This window comes from Lycium barbarum, chromosome 11 (assembly GCF_019175385.1).
Source record: "Lycium barbarum isolate Lr01 chromosome 11, ASM1917538v2, whole genome shotgun sequence".
NCBI lineage: Eukaryota > Viridiplantae > Streptophyta > Magnoliopsida > Solanales > Solanaceae > Lycium > Lycium barbarum.
The window spans coordinates 103210005-103234306 of NC_083347.1; the positions used below are offsets into that span (position 1 = coordinate 103210005).

General features: G+C 34.4%; 1 pseudogene; it reads right to left on the reverse strand.

The window, feature by feature from the left end:
- The window catches only part of LOC132620040 (beta-glucosidase 13-like), a 36619-nt pseudogene extending 28071 nt beyond the window's left edge, over nt 1-8548 (reverse strand).
- Nucleotides 8549-24302: the final 15754 nt, after the last annotated feature.

The following is a 24302-nucleotide window of genomic DNA, read 5'->3' on the forward strand; positions in this document are numbered from 1 at the left end:
CTTACATCGGGGACACGCCCAATAGCCGAGACAAGTCCCGAAGTACTAACGTTGAAGTTGTACTCCGAAATTTTTGGCGGAACCTTATTACTGGCGGAACTTCCGGCATCGCTCCTAAACGAGAGTCCCCGACTGTTCGACGGGCATTCAACCCGCTTGCTGCCCCGTCTAGAGAAATGGCTTGGACTCTCGACTAATTTTTCTGACCTGACATTTTGCCTCTCCGAATGTGGATATGGCCTGAATCTTTCTTTCGATGATTCGGACTTCGTTTCGTATCCCTTCATTGGTGCCTCGAAACCTCTATTTACTTTGATCCTTACCAGTGGGAGCTCGAATTGATCATCCTCCACCCGAATCTTTGACTCATACCGATTGTGGACGTCGGCCCATGTTACGGCCTCGTATTCTAGAAAACTTTCTTTCAATTTGGCCGAAGCCACCGAACTTAGCATGTTGAGGCCCTTTGTGAAAGCCTGCGCGGCCCACTCTTCTGGCACCGGGGGGAGTTCCATCTGCTCCCTCTGGAACCGGGTGACGAACTCCCGCAGTAGCTCGTTGTCCCTTTGGGTTATCCGGAAAATATCAGCCTTACGGGCCTGCACCTTTATGGCACCGGCATGGGCTTTGCCGAAGGCGTCGGCGAGCATTTCAAAAGAAGTGATCGAATGCTCGGGTAGATGGTCGTACCACGTTAATGCCCCCTTCGATAGAGTCTCTCCAAATTTTTTCAACAATACCGACTCTATCTCATCTTCTTCTATATCGTTGCCCTTTATAGCACAGGTGTATAAGGTCACATGCTCATGCGGGTCCGTGGTGCCGTCGTATTTCTGAATATCCGGCATCTTGAATCTCTTCGGGATCAACTTGGGGGTTGCACTCGGAGGAAAAGGCCTTTGAATATACCTTTTTGAGTTTGGCCCTTTTAGCAAAGGTGGAGCCCCCGGTATCTGATCCACCCGAGAGTTGTACGTCTCGACCCTCTTTTCGGTGGAATCCACTCGCTGCGCCAAAGTTTCGAGCATCCTCAGAACCTCGGTGGAGGAACCGGCCCCAGAATCATTACTCTCGACCACCCGTGGCTCGTTCCTTCCGATTTTCGTTGTACCCTTAGCTTTTTCTGGCCCAGCTTCACCCTTTCCGCTCTACAGTTGGGCAATCGCTAATCCTTGCTCGGCGATTGCCGCCCTTTGTTCCTGCAACATTTCAAAGATTAATCGCAGGTTAATGCCATCGTTTGGTGCGTCCGGTTCTCTCCGGCCCCTATCCCGGGACAATGTAACGGAATGATGAGTGTTTAGGGGGTCGGTTGCCGGTGGGACGGCGTTCTCTTGATCTACGGTATTTTGCCGGTTGAGTCCTTCCCTTGAATCAACGGGGTTCGGATCAGCGGGGTTCGGCAATGCCCGCAGTCCGCTCCCTTCGTTTTCCGCCACGATCTCGGCATTATTGACATGACCGGATTGCTCGACGTCATCCATTTGGACTGTTTTCACAGAGATGGGTAGGGACGTTTTTGGCTTTGATGAATATGGTAGAAATCAAGGCCAAAGACCACTATTATCCTAGCCCCACGGTGGGCGCCAAACTGTTTACCCCGGATTCGGGTAATCAATTTAATTTATAGGTGGGTATAGGATATGTGTTTTGTTCTTAATGTGTACTAGACAAGGAAAATAAAATATTTGAAGGTTAGCGATATATAGAGGTTAGTGAGCAATGTATGATACTTGATAGATGAAATGCACTAATCACAATGACAGGCGGCCTTGGCCGAATTAAATGATGGAAGAATTAGTATACAAGAGTTCCTCTATTACAAATGTTCTTGGAAAGTAAGAAGAGCCCAACCTCTTTAAGGGAGGTGGATATGCCCTATTTATAGCAGTGAGCCCATGGGCCTCATACAATATGAATTGATAAAATAACAATAAAAAGGACAGCCCCTGCACGGATTTGGTGGGATTGGACTAACGGCGCCGTCTGACACACGCATAGTTGGTGGCCGACCATGACGTGACACCACTGGTGCGCTTCAGCAACGGTCACAACGGACCAACGGATACACGGGCAAACGGTGTCCGGATCAACGGTGATGAACCCTCGGGAAGAGTCCCCGAACCATCGGTGGCATAGAGACCGGACCAAAGGGCGCCTTTGCTCAGCTTCGATTAAAGCGCTTATCCGGGAAGGTGCGACGCCCCCCATGCGAACTCCCGGCCCTTTTCTTCCTCCGATCCATAGTTTCTCCGGATATGACTCATATCCGGTTTTTACCGTATACAGGCTTACACCCTTAACCTGAGATCAAGAACTAGCAATTGGGTTGAGGCAATACGTGGTATCATTTGGTGTTTCGAGAATAACTTTTAGTACATGGAAGCTGAGAGTGACTCAAGTTGATCTGACTGTGCTATTGGTGTGAATCTCATTCCCTGGAACATCTATAAAGAAGTTGCTGAGCTCAGGAAAGGCATGGAATCAAATGATTTTATTCTTAAACATGTCTACAGAGAGGGTAACCAAGTCGCCGATAAACTCTCTTACTTAGGCCATGAATACTATCAAACTAAACTTTTTTCAACTTCAATGAGCTGTCAAAGGAACTTAAGGGACTGATGAATACTGATAGATGGGGAATGCCATCAACAAGAGCTTGCAAATTGAAGAAGTCCCTGATCCAGTTCGACCCTTCATTACTTTTGTATACTCCTCCTTGCATACGACTTTTTGGTGCATTTCAATTAGTTAGATCCATGGATAACCTGCGTATCTTTAGAATTTTCTCTATATTACTAGGTGATACTAGTTCAAATCATCTGTAATTAAGGTTTGGTTGTAAAGTGTACAACCCCCTCAGACAATCGTGTAACTTTTTGCCGAAAGATAAATGAAAATGCTCAGTTTATATTTAACAACAAAGACTGCTTGAAGTACAATTCAAAGAGGAAACATACCGGATCGCCTATTAGTTCTCCATTTCTCGAAGCTAACTAAAATGGAAACATAAAGTCACATCGACGTAGTTGTCAAAATTACAACACAGATCCAAATCCAATATTAAGTAGAACGTATGTATAAAAATTTTGATTAAAATATTATAGTAAAAACTTACTTGTTAAGTTAACTAGTTTATCAGCAGAGGCACTAATGGTCACGTGATTAGGTGGGGTAGACAGATGTGATGCGTAATTTGAGGTGTAATAGTTTAATCCAATGAAATCAAAGGACCCTTTCAACAACTTTTTTTCCTTTGTGGTGAATTTGGGTAAGCGCATCCGAACGAGTGTGTTCATGTCTCGCGGATAATCACCATAAACTAACGAGTCCGTCGCATTTTGCACCCTTAATGTGTGTTTTTTTTTTCAACTTGCATCCTATTCTATTTTTTTTTATGATTTAAACCTCAATCTCTTTATTTCTTTGCAAAACAATAAATTCACCCTTTTTATAAATTTATCATGAGGGCAAAATAGAAATACAAATAATATATCTTTTTTTCCTTCAATTTATTTATTTTATTAGAACTGCAACAATAATAAATTTTATTTTCAAAGCTCTTTTTTTTATTTTTTTATTTTAAGTGATATTTCTCTATCAATAGTTGCTAAACATTTGGAGTTCTTATTGTTACAAGTTTGTCGTTTTTCCTTTATAAATTAGTAGTAATTAAATTATAAAGGAAAAACGACAAACTTGTAACAATAAGAACTCCAAATGTTTAGCAACTATTGATAGAGAAATATCACTTAAAATAAAAAAATAAAAAAAGAGCTTTGAAAATAAAATTTATTGTTGTTGCAGTTCTAATAAAATAAATAAATTGAAGGAAAAAAAGATATATTATTTGTATTCCTATTTTGCCCTCATGGTAAATTTATAAAAAGGGTGAATTTATTGTTTTGCAAGGAAATAAAGAGATTGGGGTTTAAATCATAAACAAAAATAGGATAGGGTGCAAGTTGAAAAAAAGAGCACACATTAAGGGTGCAAAATGCCACGGACCCTAAACCAACGGATGAAAAAACCTATTTACAATTTTTCATCATTTCTTCAAGTGATAGAATATTAGAAAATCTATTAGACTCGAGGTGAATAAAAAATAACATTTAAATATTAGAAAATGTGCAAATATATCTCTCAACTTTGTGTTTCAGAGCAGATATATCTCTTGTTAAAACAAATGGTGCATATATACTCTTGCTGTTACACAAATCACGCAAATATACCCTTTTCGCTAATGAAAATTTTTTTACAATTATTTAGCTTACTTTTTAATTAAAAAAAATGTCCATTGGCTTTTAAAAATATAAGTCTACCCATTTTTTTTAGTAGACTTATTTTTTAAAGCCGCTTGATAATTTTTTTTTCCTATGGGTCTGGTCTGATTCTTTTAAAAATCTGGATAGACTTTTTTTTAAAGTCACTGAGATATTTTTTTAAACGAACTAGACAACCCATTAAAAAAAATTATCACGTGCTCTGGAGAAAAAAAACGTCTCCTACAAATGGATAGACTTATTTTCTTAAAGCCACGTGAAAATTTTTTTAATAAAAAATAAGCTAAATAATTTTTTAAGAAACTTCCGTCAGCGAACAGGGTATATTTGCACTGTTTGTGTAACGGCATGAATATACATGCACCACTTTTTTAACGAGGAATATATGTGCTTTTAAATCGCAAAGTTAAGGAATATATTTGCACCTTTGCCCTGTAAATTGTGATGGCACCTTGTTTTGAGAAATTATGCTTACCATCCGAGCATAAAATCAAGAGCTCTTCTGGAAGCTCTAATATCCTTCGGTTTCATGGAGTAAGGCTCGAATCAATGAGACACAAGTACAATTCCTATTTCACTAGGGATGGCAACAGGGCGGTACGGGTGCGGGCTGGGGCTGGTTTAGACATATGCGGTGCGGTGTGGGTATAGACATTTGCGGATGCGGGGTGGGTTGAAATAAATTATTTTAAAATTCTTTGCGGTGCGGGGCGGGGCGGGTGTGGGTTAGAGGTTAAAATTATGTATTTGTGTTTGCTTTCATCGTGCCAACTGGCACTTCTTCCGTCTATATCTCAATTCTCTAGATAATGGGATGAAAGTAAATTTGAAAGGCAACTGAATGCCATTTTTCTTGGCATAATATATTCTAACTTTGCAAATAACACATTAATTTACATGATCATTTTCATTTATTTTTTCCGTAAGAAAAAATAAGTTTGATAGAATAGTTTACTTAACTAAGACAAGACTTCGTTTATCATTTCATGTCCACGTAGATAATATTCGCACAAGTATGTATCTAGTTAACATTTTAAGAAGATTCCGTCAAAGTTAAAATAAAGTCCATCTTATTTTATAGTAAGGGGCATCAATTTTCGCTGAGTAAAAGTAAACTCTTTAATAAAAATAGCATTACATATGTACACAGTAATAATTCTTTTCTAATTCCTAAATTTTCAGTTTTCCCAAAAAAAAAAAAAAAAAAACTAAACTTTTATATATAATTAGTAAAGTTAATTTTTTACTATCGTAAACTAATATTAGTTACTGTAAGTGAGCCTAGATTTGGATGAAAGCAACAGAGTGTTAAAAATGAGATACAAAGTTTAAAAGTGTAAAATAATTCAATATCACGAATTAAATTGTTAAGTTTTTTAAAAATAGAATGTCAAACATTTTGGAACGTCCCATATAACAAAAAGATAGACATGTTTATAATTAGAATATATGGGGGCCGGAGTAAGATAACGTATAATTAAGACCCTATGTATTCGCATGCAAGAATATAATTGTAAACTAACAGCCAATTAGTTTTAACTAATCATTCGATTTATAATGCTTAAAAAAACAAAAAAACAAAAAACAAAAAAAAGGCGAAGGAAATCAGAGACTATTTTTTTTTTTTTTTTTTTAAGGGCTGCTCGCCCCGCTCACGAGGCGTCCTTTCGTGGTAGGGTACCAATTAGCTCGCCTCGCTCTTGCGACATGTTATGCTCCCCCTCTCTATTTTCAAATAAAGGGTGAGTCTCATACGTCAGTTTGTAGAATGCGGTATCACACACTAATCCCTCCAGGTGCCCGTATGGGCCGGCCGCCAATACCGATATCTAAACATAACATAAGCCAAACATCGCCTTAACTGACCTGGTACTTTTTCCTGTATAACTTGGTGGCTGCAGCATGAGCCAAGAAGCATGTTGTGTGCAACTAAATAAGGTTCAGTGCCAGAGTTACCACTTACCAGTAGAGCAATAATCCGTCCAAGCTGAACAACGACCGGGTGCAAATTTGCCAGTGTCATACCCATATGTCGAGACAATATATGGTTCATTCATGGTTACCTAATGCTTAACCCTATTTCCAAAATATTGAAGCATATGTTCACGAATTGTAGGTAATTATCCCTGACAATATAAATCAAATGAAATCAAATGATGGACTAGTTTTTGTCCTTAAAATATATGTAGGCAAAAACAGAAGTGCTCCCCCTCCATCCAAATTTAAGTGTTTTAGTTTGACTAGGCACAGGGTTTAAGAAATGCAAAGAGACTTTTGAATCTTGTGATTCTAAATTAAAGATGTGCATAATGTACTAAAATATCCTGTGAATCATGTGGTTATAAACTTGAATGTCATGTAGGGTGTTTGAATTGTCAACTTACTAAAGATAGAAAGAGAGTCTTACTTTTTTTGGGACAAACCAAAATAAAAAAGTACGACAGTTATTGAGACGGAGGAATATAAAGAACTTGAAGGTTAATTACTTAAAACAATTTTAGGACTGAGAAACCCGAGATAGTCATCCTCTAGGACTTGAGGTACATCCCAATGGAAAAGTGTCACCATAGGTTTTATACCTACACATCAAATGTTAGCTTCTATTTTTGTGTGTGTGTGTGATAAAATCATTATATTGATATACTACTGGAAACTATTACATAGCTTGTTCCTACTAGGAGAGGGAGAGAGGGGGGGGGGGGGGGGGGGGGGGGGGCTTGTGCTATGGTCTCATTGATGACACTATTGTAGAAGTTAATACCCGCCCAATTTATTCCTTTACTTAGCTTTCTTTCCCTCTGAAAAGCACAACTGAAACTTCTTTAGAATCTACCAAAGGATCCAAGTAATTATTAGTGGGCGTTTAGACATAAAAAATGTGAAATTTGAAAAATGTTGTATTTGGAAAAAAGTTAAAAAAAAATGGTGTTTAAAAATAGAGATGTGTTTTGACATGAATACAATTTGGAAAAATGTTGAATTTTTGTGAGTGATCTGGAGTGAAAATCTGAAAACAAGTATTTCGAGTTTTTCGAATTTCGGATTTCAACTTCAAAGTTGAATTCCAAAAATTTATAACGACTCTATATCCAAACATGATTGCGAACTAAAATTCCTGAAAAAACTGAAAATTATCTATGGCCAAATGGTGCCGTATACCTATTTCCTTTCAAAAGTTAGTATCTGTTTTACCATGATTTCAGTTGCAACGTAATTGACTATTGCAATCTTAATAAGCGATTTAAGCAATATATTATGAAATAAGTTTGTCAGCTGTGAATTCATGATGATGTCGAATACAATTTGATTTACTATCTTACGCGGTAAAATTCTTGATCATGCGATAGAAAATCTAAACGAATCCAGTCCTTCAAATCTTGCTAGTTTTATGTCTTCCTGCAGACAAGTAGAAATATAACAAACATTAAGTGTGTGTTTGGTATGAAGGAAAACATTTTCCAAAGAATGTTTCAAATTTTCTCATATTTAGTGGGTCATTTTTAAGAAAATATCTTTCAATTTTCTCATGTTTGCTTACTTACCAAACAACAAAAAATAAGTAAGAAAAATACTTATTGTTTAACAAAATATTTAGAGCCCGCTTGGATTTAAAAGGCCTCAAAAGTTAACGTCAGGGGTATTTTAAGGCCCAAAGGTTAACGTTAGGGGTATTTTAGGCCCCAAAGATGGATGAATGGCATTTTTGCACCTAATCTAATAGTTCAAGGGTGTTTTAGGCCCTTTTCCGTTTAGACAATCCTCGTCTCGAGTTACGTTTCAATTGGGGCTCATGAGTTAAACATAATATTCATTTCGTTACGCATTCCCTGAAATCAATAGTAATTGAAAAAAGTCAATAAAAGAAAAGAAACATCTAACTTCTGTCACGATCAAGATGATTATTCAAATCTTAAGCTCTGTTAGCTATGGATTATTAATACTTGCTGTAATTGGTTATTAATGGTGTGATTGTGACGGCTACACAATTTGAAGTAACGGTAACAAACGTACACAAAAGGTTTTCAACAGCTTACTTCATATGGTTAAGGAATAACATAAATAAATAAATAAATAAATAAATAAATAAATAAATAAATAAATAAAACTAGAGAAATAATAGAAACATAGAACTAACAAGTTGAAAAGTAACTTCACAGCCGGAATATATAATTTAATCAAAATACCACTCTTGAACGCAATTGGTCGAACGAAAAATGTTACTCTTGAATGCATTATACAGAACTAGGTCCAAGAAGGCAATACATTTTGGTCTTATAAATAAACAATGGTTAATCAAGATATAACAGCAGAATCCGGTGTAGAATGGAATTCAAAAGTCTTGCGAGAAAAGATATATGAACCACTAATATCTGAACAAGTATGCCTTCTGCAGCACCATAAATCCTTGTTTTGGTATCTAATCCAGTAATAAATTGCCATATATAATTGTATACATATTCTATGATCTTTTCCAAGGCCTGCTACAGAAAAATCGCCATTAAAAGCCTGCTACAGAAAAATCAGGTTTTTTAGTGGCAACTAAAAAAGTTGCCACTAAAGTTTAAATATCCCAAAACATGTATAATATGTGTATATTTGTAAGAAATATTTCAAAAAACACTGAGGCAATTTTTGTATATAATATGTATCATTTGTGTATAAAAATATGTATCAGTACCTATCTGTAATGTATAGAAACTGTATAAAATATGAATCACTAAGGTATGTATCATTTTTGTATATAATATGTATCATTTATAGCCACTAAGACTCTAGTCATTTTGTAGCCACTATAAATGCACTTTGTCAGTATTTTTCAAACAAAAATCTAGATAAGAAATTTAAATTTTATGTTGTAATCCATGGTAGAACTAATGGTATTTTCTAGACCTGGATAGAAGTTTTAGATTCTATTAAAGATATAAGAAAATCTCTTTTTAAAGGCTTCAATGATTTCACTGAGGCATTAGACTATGCTAGAGAAGTTTTGGGTCCAAACTACTATATTTCTCCAGCTCTCAGACAAAATCCAGATAGAACGCCTCAGTACAATATACAAAAAGACACAGACAAGGTGATTTTTTGCAATCACTGCTCTACTATGACTGAGACCGTCAGAAGACTTAACCAGGGAAAGAGACACTCATCCAAGAAAAAATGAAACTCTTGGAACAAGCAAGACTGTTAGAACAAAGACTACAAGCAGTTAAGTTCGAATTAGTACAATCCCAGAGTTCTCCATCTTAGACAAAAATGAATGAGACGAGTGTGCATTCCCCAATGAATGCAAATAGATCCACTGTATCGGATAAAGATACAGTTAGTCCGGTTCAAACGGTAGCTGATAAAGACTCATCAAATCCGTTGATGGCTGTCACTTTGCCAAAAAGTGAAGATGGGGGATGTTCATCTCTCCGGACAAGACGAAGACTACCAAAGACACTGACGCAAGGAGCTACTTCTAGCAAGAAAAGCATACTTGCAAAAAAGAAAAAAATTGACAACATAGAAAGTATAGTTAAAGAGACTTTGGAAAGATTTTTCCAAACAAAAGCATAACAAGACAAGCATATAATCAAGAACCCTTGTCCAGAATTATCTCCAAGTCCAAGGATTTCACCAGTCCATAGTTCAGAAGAAGGAGATGAAACTAGAATCAGACATAAGAAGATCTTTACTCCAGACCAAATAAACCTGCAAAAGAAAGAAGAAAGTTGTTGTAAGGATTGTCAAGACAACAATACATGTTGTAAAAGCAAAAGAGAAATAAAGAATTTAATTTTAGAAGAAGAAGAAATACTAGACGACGATAATCTAATAGGAAAAAATTATACTTTAATAGACATAGAAACAGAATTATATAATTTTAAAACAGGGATAGAAAGGATAGGAGTAATAAAAAAACAAAAAGATTTAGATAATATAATAATAATACTAGATGAGATAGAAATTATAGGAGAAAAAACTTTAAAACATTGAAAAAATAAAAAAATTGTATGTAAATTAAACATAATAAATCCAGAATATATAATTAAAACAGCCTCAATAGAAGCAACTAACCAAGATGTGAAAGACTTTAAAGTACAAATAAAAAAATTATTAAATTTAGGAGTAATAAGAAGATCTACTTCTAAACATAGATCTGCCGCATTTATGGTAAGAAATCATAGTGAGATAGTAAGAGGAAAAACTAGAATGGTAATAAATTACAAAAGACTTAATGATAACACCAGAACAGATGGATATAAGTTACCAGACAAAACAGAACTAATAAATAGAATACAAAGTAAAAAGATCTTTAGTAAATTTGATTGTAAATCAGGATATTGGCAGGTACGAATGCATGAAAAAAGTATAGAATGGACTGCATTTACCTGTCCTGAAGGACATTTCGAATGGTTAGTAATGTCATTTGGATTAAAGACAGCTCCACCAATTTTTCAAAGAAAAATGGATAGTATATTTGGAGACTATAAAAGATTTGTCCTAGTATATGTAGATGATAGATTAGTATTTAGTAAAGACATGAAAGAACATTTAAGACACCTACAGACAGTATTTAGATTATTCGTAGAAAATGGAATAATAATTAGCAAGAAAAAGATGGAATTATGTAAAAACCATATAAACTTTTTAGGAGTAGTGCTAGGAGATGGCAAAATAAAATTGCAACCTCATATAGCTAAAAAGGCCTTAGAAATGCCAGATAAACTAGATAATGTTAAAGAATTACAAAAATTCTTAGGAATAGTAAATTATGCTAGAAGTTTTATAAAAGCAGGGCCATTGTATTCAAAAACGGGATCAAATGGTCAAAAACACTTTAATACAGAAGATATTAGATTAGTACAAAAAATTAAAGAAAAAATAAAAAATATTCCAGACTTAAATATGCCCCTAGAAACAGACTATTTAATTATAGAAACAGATGGAAGCTTCGAAGGATGGGAGCAGTATTAAAGGCAAAACCAAATAAATATAGCAATAAAAGTGAAGAAAAGATATGTGTTTATCAAAGTGGTAAGTATCGAGAAAAAGGAAATATGAGTAGTATAGACGCCGAAATTTTAGCTGTAATATATGACTTAAATAGTTTTAGACTATATATACTAAATAAACCAGAAATATTGGTCAGAACAGACTGTGAAGCTATAGTCAAATTCTATCAAATAATTAATGATAAAAGTAGCAGTAGACGAAGATGGTTAAACTTTATGGATACTATTTCAATTTATAATTTAACATTCAAACATATAAAAGGAAAAGATAATAACCTAGCAGACCAATTAAGTAGATTAAAAATCACATCTAACTGATTTTCTATTTGAATAGCATGAGACCATCAAGTTCTCAGACAGCAGACAAGGGAAAAGGCATAGCCTCAACCCAAGACACTTACAGACAAAAGGTACTAGGTAATCTTCATTTTAGACCTACATCTGCATTAGACAAAAACGCCTTAGAAAGAATCCATTTTGGAACCAATAATTTAGTATTTTTCCCCCATCTAATTTAACTTTTAAGGCATTACCAGAACATGTAATAGACAAACAACAGACATGTTTAGTAGACAATTTGTGGATATCACATAACAAAAAAGACTCTAGTCATTTTGTAGCCACTATAAATGCACTTTGTCAGTATTTTACAAACAAAAATCTAGATAAGAAATTTAAATTTTATGTTGTAATCCATGGTAGAACTAATGGTATTTTCTAGACCTAGATAGAAGTTTTAGATTCTATTAAAGATATAAGAAAATCTCTTTTTAAAGGCTTTAATGATTTCACTGAGGCATTAGACTATGCTAGAGGAGTGTTCGGTCCAAACTACTATATTTCTCCAGCTCTCAGAAAAAATCCAGATAGAACGCCTCAGTACAATATACAAAAAGACACAGACAAAGTGATTTTTTGCGATCACTGCTCTACTATGACTGAGACCGTCAGAAGACTTAACCAGTAGAAAGAGACACTCATCCAAGAAAAATAAAACTCTTGGAATAAGCAAGACTGTTAGAACAAAGACTATAAGCAGTTAAGTTCGAATTAGTACAATCCCAGAGTTCTCCATCTTAGACAAAAATGGATGAGACGGGTGTGCATTCCCCAATGAATGCAAATAGATCCACTGTATCGGATAAAGATACAGCTAGTCCGGTTCAAACGGTAGCCTGTAAAGACTCATCAAATCCGTTGATGGCTGTCACTTTGCCAAAAAGTGAAGATGAGGGATGTTCAACTCTCCAGACAAGACGAAGACTACCAAAGACACTGACGCAAGGAGCTACTTCTACCAAGAAAAGCATACTTGCAAAAAAGAAAAAAATTGGCAACATAGAAAGTATAGTTAAAGAGACTTTGGAAAGATTTTTCCAAACAAAAGCAGAACAAGACAAGCATATAATCAAGAACCCTAGTCCGGAATTATCTCCAAGTCCAAGGATGTCACCAGTCCATAGTTCAGAAGAAGGAGATATGGTAAATTTCCAGAATAGTGCATTTCAAGATTCACAAGACCCAAACGACGACGATTCGGGAATGAGTTTTGATTCTATTGCACTACATAATTTAGACACATAAATATATATATATATATATATATATATATATATATATATATATATATATATATATATATATATATATGTATGCATGTATATATATGTGTGTGTGTGTGTGTAAAGGAAATAATCAGACAGAAGTAGTGGAGGAAATAGTTATGATAAGACAAAAGACTGAAAGATTCGTTGAACAAAAGCAACGGCTAGAAGACATTTGCAGAAAAAGAGAGCTTTATTAAAAGTAGTCTTAATAAAGCAGCCACAGTAAATGGACAGATCAGCTAACAGACAAGTAAATAAAGTTTTCTTTTGAAAAAGTTCACGTGACGATGGGACCCAAAGAGCACCCGGTTGAACTCAAAAGATTCTTCAACATTTTGAAATCCGGAGTTAAAGTTCGCCAGACGCCTCTAAATAGCAGCATTTGTGGAGAAGCAAAGACATCACGAACAAGAGCACCAACCACCTCTCTCTAGAAAACTTCCATATTCCTCTTCTCTTTCATCGAATGCTCCAATCCTTTGCCCAGTCAAAAACCTTTGTAATATAAACTCCTATTGTAAAATAGTATTAAATTTTTAATACCTACCCCCTAGTGTGAAATAGTTTTTGGGGTTCCCCGAAAGGGAAACCTTTCTCCTTCTTCAAACCATGTAAGTTTATATATATTTAAAATTACTCCATCTCTTGTAATTATGCAACTTTCATTGTTATGTAACATAAAGTCTAATCCAATGACAAAGTCTATATTTATATTCAAGTCTCTTACCCATATTTTATCCATTTTATAACTAGGTTTATAAAATTCTTAACAAGTGTTGATAAAGCTAATGTATGCCTTATGAACATAATGTTTATATATATTTTGAGTTCCATCCATTTGAATGGCTGCAACTGGTTTGTCTAGAACTTTTATTAAATTTGGTGGAACTATTCGTTTATTTATTATACATTTAGTACATCCCGAATCTACTAATGCTAATGTCTCTATTTCATAGTCATCTATTTTAATTCTTGCAAGTATCTTTATTGTTCCTAATTTTTTTATCTTCATTACATACTAGGGCTCCATGGTCTTCTATACTCATTAGTTCCGCTGTTGAATCTTCTGGTATTGTTCTTAGCGGTTGTAAACCTATTTCTTCATCTTCGCTATCTGCTTCTTTTTGTTTTCCTTTTTTAATTTATATAACCTGGTTTCTAATTCGTTCATTCTAGTTTCTAATGTCATTATTCTTATACTAATAGTAGGGTCTTCTATTTTTTTATGTCTTTCTTCTTTGTGTATATTTGTCTTAAATTCTTTTTCTATACACATGATACATCATTCTATAAAACAATTTTTACATTTTGCTCTTTTATCTCTACTAGGAAACCATTTACAAGAGAAACATGCATTACTATCTAAACCTTTATTTCTTTCGAAGTCGTGACTACAGTCTTCTGATATATTTGCTAAATTATATATTTGAATTGGTTCTAGGTCTAATTTTTCTAATCCTATCTCATTAACTAATTCTTCTGCTTCTGAGTCTGATGAGTCTGTTATAATTTTTTCTTCAGTATCTACACTTACTATGGAGTATGTACTTTCTGTGTTTGACATATATTCATCTACATTTATTAAGGTTTCTTGAAAGTCTTCAATTAGCTGTGAATTTCGTGTCTTATTATTTATTCTTTTTGGACATGTATTTGCTAAGTGTTCTACACTTCCACAAGTAAAATATTCCAATTTATTTTTATAATTTCTATCTGTTCTGTATTTTCTTATATGTACATTTCTGTCTAAATAGGGTTTTCTGGCTGATGATTTTCTAAGATAGTATTTTTGTTTCTATTGTATTGAGGGTAGTTTCTATTATATTGGGTTCTATATTTCTTATACATTTTCTTTTTATAATTGTCTTTATCGTAACTCTGAGTAGTGTATACCACGCTTTTACAAAAATTCATCTCATTTTGTTTTAATTGTTTTTGTATTTGTATATGCGTGCATTTTTCTTGTAGTATACCCATTATATGTTGTATTCTATGTCCGATTGACCATTTTAAATTAGAATTTTGTACTACTCTGTCTCTTTTATTCCATCTGTCTTATATTTCTCTTCCTAGAGCTCCTAGTAGTTTATTAAATAATTTCTTTCCTAGTTCTTGGTCAAAAGCATTTCCACTAATTGTACAATAATAAAAATAATCATTTAAAATTTTTTTAATATGAAACCAGCTACTTATACTTAACTGCTCTAATTTAATTAAAGCATTTCTTTGTAGTATTACTAATCCACTATTTGGATCTTCTCCTGTAATTAAAGTATGTATTTTATTAGTAAAATTGTATGGATTTGCTCCCATGGATACTAAGTATTGAAATTCCATTGGAAAGTCTTCCTTATATGCTTCCCATAGAGCTTTAGCTGATTCTCCTAAAAATGTCTCTAAGTATTTATACATAATTTCAGCATCTGTATCATTATAAGTTTTTATATAGTCTGCTACTACTATTCCTTTCCAAAGGTCTATTACTAAATTCCATCTTTGTGGATCATGAGCTGCTATATTTAATATTTTCCTTTATTACCTCCTTCTTTAACCACACCCCGGTAACCACGGCCAACATTGTCCTTTATCATTTGGACATTAAAACGGCCTCTTTAAAACCTAGGAATTTACAGGTTAATCCATCGAGGTTATTAAGAAGTTAAGAGAATAACCATATACTAAGAATAACAAATTCATGATGACAAGGAAATTACTTAAACATAATATTCATATAATCACAAAATAATTTACATAATAGGAGATTAGTACAGAAAACATAGTAAATAAACTTACATGGTTTGAAGAAGGAGAGAGGTTTCCCTTTCGGGGAATCCCAAAAACTATTTCACACTAGGGGGTAGGTATTAATAATTTAATACTATTTTACAATAGGAGTTTATATTACAAAGGTTTTTGACTGGGCAAAGGATTGGAGCATATATATATATATATATATATATATATATATATATATATATATGTTGGTTTTAAATATTGAACGACTTTTATGCCCTTTAAGATGAATTATTTCTTCAAAATATAATTCTATATTAGACAAAATTCTAATTTAATATTTCCCCTAATATTAACTTCCATGAATTCTAATCACAATCAAATTTCAACTTTGCATGTCCTACCTATTTCTTTAATATCTAGGACTCTGAAGTATGCTACTTAACTATTATAGCCCTAATTGGAGTTCCGGAAATTAATTTTATGGTTATAAGGCGTGAGTTTTGATATTTTTATTTTTTTCTTGAATACAAGTTTCAAATTGAATCTCCTATTTTCTCTCCTTAAAATTTTATCCAGAAATTAGTTAGAATTCTAATTAAGTTGGTTATTCCAATTCTTTCTTCTTCTTCTTCTTCTTCTTTTCACAATAAAACTAGCACATCCATGTTATGACTTATGTATGAAGGAAGTCAACTCAAATTCAAATTCCTTTTAAGGGATAAATCTACTAATTAAATTTATAGGATATTGGTAAAAAAATTGAAATAGTTTTTACTTTTGAATTTGCAATCTAAAATTTATTATCTTAGTACAAATTTCATAGTAATGGAAACAAGATATTTTCGTGCAAAACACGAATATAGAGACTAGTATATATATGTATATATACACACACACTTTCAACACTTTCAACAGCCAATATTGCAAAATGAGCTAAACCATCTTTTGGGCTTTTCAAAATCAAGCGTCACTAAGTTTTTTTTTTTTTTTTTCGGGCGGAATGGCCTTCAAAGGCACTGGTCTTGAATTTTCGTTCCTCAAATTGGTGGTCTTTAATTTTTGCCCTTAGCTAAAAGCCTCTTGGTTCCGGGTTCGAACCTCCGCTCAGTCAAAAAATTTAAAAAAAAAAAATCACAAAGCATAAGTTGGAATTCGTAAGACATAAGTTGGGGTCCAACTTATGCCTTAAGGCAGAGGTTTGCCTTAAGGCCTTATAAATCCCAACTTATGCCTTGCGAATTTTTATTTTTGTTAACTGAGCCTGAGTTCGTACTCAGAACCTCGAGGTATTAAGCATGGGATAAATATTAAAGACCACCAATTTGAGGTGCAAAAATTAAAGACCACTGCCTTTAAAGGGTAATCGTGCAAACGACCCTGACTAAGTTAATCATGACGTGAGGGGTATGAAGAGTCCCACATTTGCATGTCCTTTAAGGGATGAGTGGTCTCTTTGATATGATTTACACAACAAAAAAAGGGCCGAAATTACCCTTGAACTATTAGAATTGGTGCAAAAATATTCTCTATCCACCTTTGGGTCCTAAAATACCCTTATTTCTAACGGACCCATTTCAAAACCCAATGAACAATTTCATTTATTACGTGGCAGCCTCATATTGGTTAATAATATAATTAACTTAAACTAATTAATCCCCCATTTAACTCGATCCAACTAATAAGTCCGGCCCGCCCCAATTAAATCCCCTTTTATCCATATCAAAAGAAAGCCAGTTTCTATAACATTTTTAAGAAGAAATAAAGTTGAGATCATTCACTTAACATAAATTAAACACTTTGAACAAAATAATGTAAGTACTTCCTTTGGCTAGTTGTGCATGACACTGAAACAGTTTACTATCAAAACAGTGATAAACAATTACCAACAATTACCGAAGGAAAAATCACCACCCAAATCTCAGCAGCGTTCGAGGGTCGGGCTTATTTGAATGGGTTCAAGGGTTTCTTTTGATATGGATAAAAGTGGATTTAATTGGGGGTCGGGCTTATTAGTTGGATTCAGTTAAATGGGGGTGATTAATTAGTTTAAGTTAATTATATTATTAACCAATGAGAGGCTACCACGTAATAAATGAAATTGTTGATTGAGTTTTGAATAGGGTCAGTTAAAAATAAGGGTAATTAGACCCCAAAGGTTAACGTCAGGGGTATTTTAGGCCGCAAAAGTTAACGTTATGGGTATTTTAGGCCCCAAAGGTGGATGGAGGACATTTTTGCACCTAATCTAATAGTTCAAGGGTGTTTTAGGCCCTTTTCCGTTTAGACAATCCTTGTCTCGAGTTACGTTTCAATTGGGGCTCATGAGTTAAACATAATATTCATTTCTTTACGCATTCCCTGAAATCAATAGTAATTGAAAAAAGTCAATAAAAGAAAAGAAACATCTAACTTCTTTCACGATCAAGATGATTATTCAACTCTTAAGCTCTGTTAGCTATGGATTATTAATACTTGTTGTAATTGGTTATTAATGTTGTGATTGTGACGGCTACACAATTTGAAGTAACGGTAACAAACATAGACAAAAGGTTTCCAACAGCTTACTTCATATGGTGAAGGAATAACATAAATAAATAAATAAATAAAACTAGAGAAAAAATAGAAACATAGAACTAACAAGTTGAAAAGTAACTTCATAGCCGGAATATATAATTTAATCAAAATACCACTCTTGAACGCAATTGGTCGAACGAAAAATGTTACCCTTGAATGCATTATGCAGAACTAGGTCCAAGAAGGCAATAAATTTTGCTCTTATAAATAGACAATGGTTAATGCAAGATATAACAGCAGAATCCAGTGTAGAATGGAATGCAAAAGTTTTGCGAGAAAAGATATATGAACCACTAATATCTGAACAAGTATGCCTTCTGCAGCACCATAAATCCTTTATTTTGGTATCTATCCAGTAATAAATTGCCATATATAATTGTATACATATTCTATGATCTTTCCAAGCCTAAATCTCACTTTTTGTTAACTAAAACTCTTTCGGGACTTACCCAGATGTTACCATAGAATACAACAACACATGGATGAATCAGGTAAGAGGAAAGAATCTAAAGCTTCTATATTCAATGAGAATGTGAGGCCTCATTATACCAAATCAAGAGTTAACACAAACAAAAAATTATGATTCTTCTTTTGATGGTGCTATTGGAGAAGAGCCGGGACAAGCAATAAGCGCTAAGGTTGCTGTTGAGAAAGAAGCAGAATGAGACAGGCATAAGGGGTAAAACAGTCATTTCATACTAAGTTGCATTATCCGTTAATTAATTATACCTTGGGACGCATATTAAATTTTTATTTCGAGACTTGATGAATAAAAGTCTAGAGCTTCCTCTTCTTTTCTACTTTTCATCTTCTTCTTTCTTCCTCTTGCATGAAGGTTGGGGCAAATTTATATGTTACATTACGCGGCACATGAAGTCACGGTCTTTCCGTAAAATTAGGTATTTCATGTATATGTTTTGTAAAATTGGTACTCCATAATATTATATGTTGGTACCTATGTTACAAGAAGGCTAAATGGTGCACTTGTTGAAGGATGAGTTATTTTCCTAGAGGACTAGGGATCAAATCCCACTTAATACGTTTTTTTCTTCTCTCTTTTTTTAGTGGTGCACTCATGTTCTGATGATCAGTTTAAGAACATGGTATCAGAGCTCTGAGAAACGATCAAAGATTCATCTACGAGTTTAGTTTGCAAGTTCAAAATCACTTCTGCTACGAACAATCATAATCAATTTTGATTTTAAAGCTTCGTGAACACAATAAAATGAATGTCAATGGCGAACAAATTGATCAGTCAACCCTACCAGTTCCGATGGTAATCAAGGTGTGAATCAAGCTCCGGAAATTGACTAGCTACAATCACCCCTTGTTTCTGCCTCAATAAGTTGTTAGTGGGATTCAAATCATCTCTTTCCAGCTGACAGGTATTGAAAACTATGTGATTTGATTTCATTTAATGAGATTTTCTTTATTGGGTAGAAACAAATTGAGGTCTGTAGATGGGTTGTGTAATAAAGAAAAATTTCCTAAATAAATGTGGAATCACTGGGAGCGTGTGAATGTTATTGTTTAGTCATGGCTAATGAACTTGTTTCTAAGAGTTTACTTCGAGGGATTATGTATGCCTCGAATGCACATGCAGTATCACAAGAATTACATGAAAGATTTTTTTAAAATGATGGTTCATAATCATTAACATTCATAAAGAAATAGTTGTTTTAAATTAGGGAACAAATTTTATTTCTGTGTATTGTTCAAGACTCAAAAATCTTTGGGAAGAATTTGAAGCATTGGCCCCTACACCTTGCTGTGATTGTAGGAACAAAATTTATTTCTGTGTAATTGTTGAATGGCTGGAACCATCCCAATATAGTTGTGTGCTCTTTGTTCTAAAATCTCGACTGAATGCCTCTCAAAACTGAAGCCTTTGGCATAGAATATCAATTAGAAATGATAAGCATGAAGACACACACACACACATATATACACTACTTTGCGGGTATTGCTCATTGAGAAACTTTGAGAAATTGTGCAAACTGTTTAGAGCTTTCAATACAGTAATTTGCAACATATCAAACTAAACTTTTCTAGGAGAAATAATTCTGCTTACAATTCTTACATTATTAATCCATGCATTACTAATCCATGTCTTTCTTGTGTGAAGGTTGATCATCTGAGAGTGTGTGAAGAATCAGGCCAAAGACTCTGGTGCTTGTGTCATAGTTTTGATTCATTAAGTAAAATCCTAGTCCACTTGTAATATGATTTTGAGTTGTAACCATTTGCTTATTCAGATGTAATGTTAGGTTGCGGTTTGATAAATGTTAAGGCTTAGAGTCAAGTCTTAGATTTTAAGTGTTTGTAAGTTAAAATTTTTGGATCACTTTGTTTAGTGGAGTTTGAAGTTAAATCCTACTGGAGTAGGACGTGATTTTTCCACCTTTTGAGTGGAGTGTTTTTTCACGTTAAATTATGTGGTCATACTAGTCCACACTTTACTATTTTTAGTTGTTTATACTGAATATTTATAAGATCTAGGTTCCATAGTCTTGTTACGCAAATTTTAAGAGGTGACAGCAATTTGATACAACCCGAATCACCTCCCCCTCTTAAATCGTTAAGGTGCACCTAACTAACAACTCTCCATGTTGCTTCATAAATTTTAGATAGGAAATGTTACAATTTCAGATATAATAGCAATAAAACAAAAAACAGGAACAGTAAGGCAAGGAACCAGACTTTTTTCTATTGAATAGAAAATGCCACAGCTGAATTCTGGAGAAAAGAAGTGTATGAAAAAACTCTGTACTGATAGTCTACTACTTCTAATATAGTTCCTAAGTTATAGTGTTTTATTCCACTAAACCAACTCCTAAACTTACTCCTAAAAATCCTAAACTCCCATGCCACTTTCTAAGGCGATCAAACCTCACTTCAATAGTTATTTTGCCTTGGTAAATGCAGTAAAAGAAATAATGCTGTAAGTTGCACTAATTTGTTACACTCCTCCTTAGTGCAAGCTCACGATCAACGACTCCAGAGCATCTCAAAAGTATTGGAACTTAGACTTCTCCAAAGCTTTAGTGAATATATCAGCCACTTGAGCATTGGTGCAAACAGTTTTAGTTCAATCTCTTCACTCAAAACTTTCTCACGAACAAAGTGATGGCGGATCTCAATATGCTGCGGTCGGGCATGGAAAACTGGATTTGACGTAAGTTTGATGGAGCTTTCATTGTCACACTTGATTTGCACATTATAGTCTACTTCGTGGGACAGGTCTTTGATCAACCTTTTCAACCAGATGCACTCTTATGCAGCCATGGTTGTTGCAATATATTCAACTTCGATGCTAGACAAAGCAATAACATCTTGCTTCTTGCTCAACCAAGAAACCACTGTCGAACCAGTGCTAAAACATTATACCGAAGTTGAGCAACGATCATTTGTATCACTTTCCCAATTTACATCAGTAAATCCACTCAATAAAAAATCAGCACACTTCTTGTACCAAAGTGCATGACTAGAAGATCCTTTCAGATAACGCAAAATCCTTTCTGTGGCATCTAAATGAGAAGTTGTTGGATTATGCATAAATTGAGAAACGACACCAACATAGTACAAAATTTCTGGCATTGTGATGGTCAGATAAATTAAGCTTCCAATAGGTGTCGGAACTTTATCGCATCCTTAAAAGCCTTGCCTTCATCTTTCGGCAACTTAAGATTAAGCTCCATTGGTGTAGCCTTTTCTTTGGACTCGCCCATACCGAAATGCTCTAACGGACTCTCTGCATAGCCTTTTTGAAAAAAAAAAAAAACCTTGATCTGATTTTTCTGCTTCTAGACCAAGAAAACATCCAAAATGCCCTAAATTTTTCATCTCAAAACGAACAGATAAGTCATTCTTTAGATTAGAAAATTTTGATTCATTATCTCTAGTTATTATCATATCATCAACATATAGTAATATAAGGAAATGCACATTTGATTCTAATTATATAAATAAACTAGAATCTGAATAAAAAAACTCTAAAACCACAAAAGATTAAGTATTGAGCAACTTTACCATACCAAGCTGGTGCTGCTTGCTTGAGGCCATAGAGCACTTTCTTCAAACGACAAACATGACTAGGAAATTTCTTAGAGACAAAGCCTTGAGGTTGCTCAATACATACTTCTCGATCCAATCCTCCGTAAAGAAATGCATTCTTTACGTCGAGCTGCCACAGTTTACGGCCTTTGAAAGCAACAAGGGAAATAACTTACCTTAGTGTCACCATCTTCGCGACTGGACTAAATGTCTCCTCATAGTCCAATCCATAGTTTTGAGAAAATCCACTAGCAACTAGACGAGTTTTAAACCTGTCAATGGTGCCATCTGATTTTTTCTTCAGGCGGAATACCCATTTGTAAGTGATTGGGTCACACTTTTCTAGTTTGGGTACCAATTCCCAAGTTTCATTCTTGTTTAAAGCATCAATCTCTTCTTGCATTGCTCGTTTACAATGTGGACAGCCCTTTGCTTCTTCAAAATTTAATGGTTATTCCGTAGTTAATGCTCCTGTAATGAAACATGAAGTCACAGAATAATTGTTAAGTTTTTTAACTTATAATCTTTGAGGTAATTTGGCTGCTTTTACTCCCTTGTTGATCTTCTCGTTGCTTGTTGTTCACCATCTTCTTCTCTTGAAATGTTCTGATTCAGAGATGCAATTTCTGAAATATTTTGATTTGGAGATACAATTTTTCCCTCTTCGTTACAAGGTATTTGCACATTTACTTCAGGAAATAATAGCTCCAAATTGTCTGATCATCACCAAGAGCGACAAAATTTTGAGCAGAAAATAAGGATGACACTTCATCAAATACCACATCTCTAGAAGTAGTAAACTTATGTGTCTTTTGATCCATGCATCTCCAACCCTTCATATAAAAGACATAGCCAACAAATATACATTTTCTTACTTTCGGATCAAGTTTGGTTCCATTAGTTTTGGGAGCATGAACATAACAAATGGAACCAAAAATCTGAAAATAGTTCGCATTTGGCTTTTGACTATATAAATCTCGAAAGGGGATTTTTATGTACCTGGTCAAGGAGGCAACCTATTTGTCACATGGCATCCAAATTGAATAGCTTCTGCTCATAGCTCTCAAGGAAGATTCTTTTCATGCAACCATGAAAGATAAATAGATGAAAGATAACCAAGCTTTCTTTCGGCAACTCCATTCTATTGAGGGGTGTCCGGACAAGTCATTTGATGAAGAATTCTATTGTCATGACAGTACGTGAAGAAATCATTTGACATATATTCTCTACCATTGTCACTGCGAAGACATTTATCTTCTTCCTGAACTCATTTTAAATAGAATCTTTGAACTCAACAAACTTGGATAATGCTTCGCTCTTTTCTTTAAAAAAATTCACTCAAGTGAACCTTGAGTGATCATCCACCAACACCATAACATAGTGATGCCCACTATAACTTGGTGTTCTTGTTGGTCCCATCAAGTCTGTATGAACCAATTCGAACATCGTGGATCTCTGATTTGATGACCTTTTGAAAAGAAGACAATGAGATTAGTCATATTGTCAGCCTTGATAAATCACATCCCCACGTATATTCTTCAAAGTTGGTAAGCCATCTACCAACTTCTTTGAAGAAATCTGCTGCAACATTTGTTAGCCCACATGACCCAACCGAGTATGCCGAATTGCAGCATTATCGGCTTGTCTTGTTTTCTTTATATAAGCTTCTCCTGCTAACAGAAAAAAAAGATAACTTTCTTTTCGCTAGTAAAAATAATATCAGCTAATATCTCTTTCATATTGTTAAGCACCTTTACATCATTAGGAGCCCATTTGGATTGGCTTATAAGTTGTCTATAAGCTGTTTTCAGCTTTTTTGAGTATTTGGCTGGCCAGCTTAAAGCCATTTTGTGCTTAAAATAGGCCCAAAAAATTAATTGGGCCCGTTTGGCTTAGCTTATCTAAAGCAGCTTATAAGCTAAAAATAGCTTATAAGCCAAAAAAAAAAAAAGTTAGACTACCCAACTTTTTTTTTTGGCTTATAAGTTGTTTCTAGCTTATAAGCTACTTTTTTTAAGCCCATCCAAACAGGCTCTAGGACCAATAATACA